Genomic DNA, 5,873 nt, shown 5'->3' with positions numbered 1-5,873 from the left:
AATAATGTTTTTAATATAATGTACCAGATAATGACACCATTGGATTTATTGTAACATATTGACGATTATGCCGAATCATTTTTCGAAAGCTTTCACCACGCCCACCATATTCTAATCAGCTAGCTGAACCGTTAATGCCATAGTTAACAAACTATGGTATTTCATCATAATTAAAGATCTGCGATAAATCAAATTGACCAGTCTAATGACCAGGTGTTTCCTGATTTTCTTCAATCATGATACCACAAACCACCAATTCTTTAGCAAGATCATCTAAAAAATAAATTTAAAATTTTCTATCAAAAAACTAAATGGGAACACAATTCCTGTTTTCAAATCTATATTAGCATTTCTGACTTATTTTAATGAAATCATTTAATCCAGTTCCAAATCCCAGTAAAAAACATACTGATTACTTTTGTGATATTTGAATTTGTTATTACCTTAATGAGAGCAGGCCATTTCACAAGTGCAATTCATTGCTCTAATTATAGTGATGATTTCTTGTCTTTTAAAGAAAAATTGACATTTTTGGCATCCCATCGTCTTCAAAACAATTTACTCAGGCTAGAAATAAAAATATAATAATAGTAAATCTAACTTTTCAATGCTGTAGTAAAGAACTACATTTGTCAATACAAGTAAGACTTTGCACAAATAATAAATAACAGTTTTCAAGATTGAATTTTGTTTAGGGTTTAGATATTGAAAAGTACAATACAGTATTATATATAAGGGATTTACATAAAAGAGCACTGTATTTATTTTTGATGTTCATTTTTCTGTAAATTTGTTTGAGACTGACATGGACACAAAAACTTACAATTTCTATACTGAATAATACAATAGAAAATTGTTACCTTTTCTTCAAAAGAGCTTTCCTTCCATTTTTGCAGTCAAAGAAATAAAATTTCTTCCTCCTTTCATCTTTTTGTTGGCATGATCTCGAATTTTTAACACATCTTAATAAGATTTGGTAATTTTTTTTCTGTTCATACTTTGGTAAGCTCAATTTTTACAGCGCACATACACAACAATAGTATCTTCATCTTGAGTGGTAAGTATATTTACATGTTTTTTTTCATTTTCTGTAAGAATTAGGTTATATAATTGCTTATCAATCACAATTGCTTTTTATTAATGGAAACTGAGCTGTCGATAATGCAGAATATCCTCGTTTTCCATTAATTTTGCACCACTCTACAGCTTTGTTTATCTGTTTGTTTTTTCATCTCGGTTAAATTGCTTTATAGCTGCTTCAGATTTATTCCTTGGCTTTTTAATTACATTCCTATTATTTATTATTCCTATTATTTATTTGGCTTTTTAATTACATTCCTATTATTTATTATTCCTATTATTTATTTGGCTTTTTAATTACATTCCTATTATTTATTATTCCTATTATTTATTTGGCTTTTTAATTACATTCCTATTTATTTGGCTTTTTAATTACATTCCTATTTATTTGGCTTTTTAATTACATTCCTATTTATTTGGCTTTTTAATTACATTCCTATTTATTTGGCTTTTTAATTACATTCCTATTTATTTGGCTTTTTAATTACATTCCTATTTATTTGGCTTTTTAATTACATTCCTATTTTTTATTGCCAGAATTGGCAGTTAACAGCTACGCTTAAGCTAAATTTTGGTTTCATTTTTATTTTTATCTATAATACATTTTCATCTATAATACATTTTATCTATAATACATCTTAAACTCTTACAACAATTTCTGTACAATAAAAGTAATGTAAAAGCACAAAACTTAAAAAAAAAAAGGATATTTAATTATTTTCAAGTCTTTTTTATAATACCATACAAAATATCTCGCCAATTGAGTTAATTGTTATGGAGATATCAATAATAACAAGATTGTCTTGTTAAGGGCGCTTTGCCCAAAAGAGACGAATTTCTAAAATAAATAAAAAATTAAAAAAAAATTGATTACTGTTTTCAACAGACAGGAAGAAATTAAATGGCTTTAAACAACAACAAAAAGAATAGGCTTCCCAAAATAATCCCAAAAAAGTCAATTTAAATATTTTGTCATTTTAAGGGCACTATTCAAGGGTATACCTGTAGATATATATAATCTACAATAGCTAAAGTTTTAAATTTTTAGCTATAATACAATAACTAAAGTTTGAAATTTTTTTTTTTTTTTAGCAGTCTACCTTCTTTATTTGCTTTTCATGCATTTGCTGATAGTATCAGCAAAAGCATAAAATGAATGTAAAGCATAAAATGAAATAGAAAAGATATGCAAATTATGTATCAAAACGATGCGTATGAGTGATATGCATCGTTTTGCTAGAACTAAACACGTTCTCTATGAAATAGAAAAGATATGCAACATAACTTGCATATCTTTTCTATTTCATAGAGAACGTGTTTAGTTCTAGCTTTTAAATCTTGAAGACATATGCTTGTTTAGTCAAATCTTTCTTAAACCCTTGACCATACCTAGACCATTAGTCCTGTCTCAAAGTTATTCATACTTGCAGTGAGCCGTTTTGCTTCCAATTGCGTCCGTCAGTTTTTTCAGTTGTTGATTCAGACATACTGAGAAAAATTTGTTGTATTGTTTTATGTTCTTTCTTCAGTGCATCAACTGCGTTGTGGTGAGCAGACCAATGTATATCTGAAAGTCGTTTCAATGTTGGTATTTTTAAAGGAGTAAAGTCAGTTAAAAGTAGATTCCATTGGTGTGTTGAAGCAAAGAAAAACAAAAGCAGTTTTTGAGCGAAATCAAAAGAAAATGAACTGTAACTGGACAGCATTTTGACCCAAAGGATTTAGAGAATGTCCCACAGCATAGAATGTGTTCAATTAATCTGTTTTCTTTACGATTCCAGGCTTGCATACGGTTTTTGTATTTTTCACTCATATTTGAATCATTGTGATACAATTTTTCTATTACATATTTAATTATAAAAGTTAACTGGTCTAAATGTGAAACAACCAGTGTTGATTCTACAGACACCAAATTGTATTTTCCATCTTTTAGTTCTAGAATGAATTGTCAAACATCTACTTAAAAAAGAAAAATGTTTATTAGCAAATACTGTTGGTACATGAGTAAAACAATATAATTATATAAAGTAAGAATTAAAAAGGTATAATGATACTATATAAAAAAAAAAATGGTAATGGTCTTTATCTTCAGGATAATCTTTTTTTTTTTTTTTTAAAAAAAAAATAATGAATAAAGATAAAGAACGCGGATACTCAAAGAAGACCATACAGGTCTTGTCACCGAAAACCGCTGTTGAAGAACTTTGAACTTAATTTAGATTTAAAAAAAAAAAAAAAAAATACAAATTTTAAACTTTTCTTTAGTTATAGCCTTTATGGCTTGAATTTAAATACCAATTCTTATGAAACGCATGACTCGAGCGAAAACAATAATATCATAACATTCTTGATAAACAAATACGTCTCGCATCTTACTCGCATCTATACAATTACTGATTCTTGTTACTCAAATGTATCTTCCAATAACACTAATCTTAAATGTTAATTAATAAATAAACAAAAATAATAAGAATATGGTTGCACTAGGTACATCCAAATGCACTTTAAGGTTGTCCAAATTTCCTGATTATTTCCCAAGTAGGTATTACTTTTATGTGCTTGGATTATAAAAACTTCAATTTTTATACCTAAAAATTAATATGTTTTTATAATTTACACTATAAATTAGTAATTATATTTTACAGGTTCAGTTATGAAAAATTTAGATAAAGTGTTAATGCACCTGATCTCAAGCTGTTCATTGATCAAATCTAAAGGTAAATATATATATAATAATTCTTGTGTAAAATTTTGCTATTTTTGAAATTTTTATAAAGTTTCGCTTCTTTTGAGACCCAACATGATATACTTTTGAAAAACTTTTTTTCCTTCTGTTTAGGGTCTTGTTGCAAGTTTCAGACTTGAGGTGACCCCCTAAATCTCATTCAATTTTGAAAAAATTTAACAGGGTGTCTTGTGAGAACCTATAGAAATTTTTAATAATAGGGACAGATCAATTTGAATGTATGGGGCGTTGGATGCACCCTAATATATATATATATATATATATATATATACATATATATATATATATATATACATATATATATATATATATACATATATATATATATATATATATATATATATATATATATATATATATATATATATATATATATATATATATATATATATATATGCATGTTTATGTATATATATGCATTTATATATACATATATGTATATACAGTAGGGTAGGGCAAATATTGGTTGCCTCGTGCAGACAATAGTAAATTGATATTCCCCCATCAACTGATCAAGAAAATTGATGTTTTTAATTTTTAGTACCATTTCTAATTTTTAGTACCATGTCTACTTTGAACGAAATATTGTAAAATATTTACCATAGTACAATATTATGTTTTGTATTATTTGTGATTCTAAACGGCTAATTAATGACTTGCATGTATTGAAACCTGTAGGTAGTAATAATAAATGTTAGTTTAGAAATCATTTATTTTGTAGATGTTGAAAATCTAATTTGTGTTGCAACTTGGCTGTAGCAAGTTAGATAGGGCTAGCTGTAGCACAAGAAGTACAAGTCGACACTCAGTGTTCGGTTTTCCGAAGGAACTGGAAAAAAATATGCTACCGACATGTGAAGACGTTTTCTGTGCATATTGTTTTCACCGGAAACAGCAGTGCCAATCTGTTAATGACATTGTGAGAACTGTCGCGACAGACTTGATTGAGATCTATAACACAGCTAGCATACCTATGATTGCGTTCGATAGCGTAATGAAAAGGGTGAAACGGCTAATTGACAAAAGGAATGATCTACAAAAATATCCTGATGCAAAGCGAACTTCTGAGACATATTAAAAGGTTTTGTCAAGTTTCAGCAACTTGTTTGACATTAGTCCATGTAAGTGCGTTAGTGCTGGAATTGCAAATAGAGCAGATTGTAAATGTCCAGTCGACAGAAAGATTCCTCGTATTGAGTGGAATTTCTGGGTTGACCAAAACACTACCAGAAAAATGATGATTGAAAATATCGATAAAGTGGTGACAGGTAAACTGCAGAAGCCAAAAGAAAGAAAAAGGAAAGCGGCAATGTTCCTAGAGAAAACGAAATTAAAAACCGTTGAATGCAGTTCTACTTTTCAAGATTTTGAAAATGTTGATATGGAAAAGAGTTCAGAAAGTCAAGACACTGGTGATAGCTCCATAGACGATTCAGATATAATAGACGAGGATACCAGTGATAGTGATGGCAGCAGATGTGCATAAAACAGAAATCATTATCCAGAACTGTGTAAAGCTATTGATCGCTCTAAAATTAGCAATCGAGATTCCTGTTTAATTGTGAATTCTGCCTTGAAAGACCTCGGAATTCTTTTCCCTAAAAATGTTATACATCCCAGCAAACTACGCCGTCAAAGATCTGCATATCGGAAGAAGTCAGTTGTGATAACTTCAATGGTTGGTTTGTATGCTGCATACAAATGAATTGCTTTTAAGAAAACTGATAGAAGTTATTGATGGGAAATCTACTGGTCGAAGAATTTCCAAAGGACAATTAGCAGGCGTGATGGAACTTGATCCTCAACATAAACCTATAATTGATTTCTCTCCAGTATCAGGTTGCGTTGCTGAGGTTGATGAGTAACAACTACATTGACTACAAGCAAACTGCTCAACCTGGTGCAGTCAGTCATGCCAGATAACTAACTAAAGCCAACCGTTTGTTAAGGTTGTATGTTTCCCATAATCTTCCCATATTCTTCATAATGTATCCTTCCCATAATCTTCGACAAATTGTTTTCATTCATACTAAACTTCTATGTACTG

At 29.2% G+C, this 5,873-nt stretch overlaps 1 long non-coding RNA gene across 1 annotated transcript; it reads right to left on the bottom strand.

The window, feature by feature from the left end:
* Positions 1 to 1,282, bottom strand: LOC136079964 (uncharacterized). Its single transcript, XR_010638343.1, has 3 exons — positions 861 to 1,282; positions 444 to 567; positions 1 to 273 (listed from the first exon to the last, which is right to left on the bottom strand). It is a non-coding gene; the product is annotated as an uncharacterized LOC136079964 (long non-coding RNA).
* Positions 1,283 to 5,873: the final 4,591 nt, after the last annotated feature.

Source organism: Hydra vulgaris, chromosome 05 (assembly GCF_038396675.1).
Source record: "Hydra vulgaris chromosome 05, alternate assembly HydraT2T_AEP".
NCBI lineage: Eukaryota > Metazoa > Cnidaria > Hydrozoa > Anthoathecata > Hydridae > Hydra > Hydra vulgaris.
Note: the sequence above shows the minus strand (reverse complement) of the source record. Positions and strands in the feature narration are given on the sequence as shown.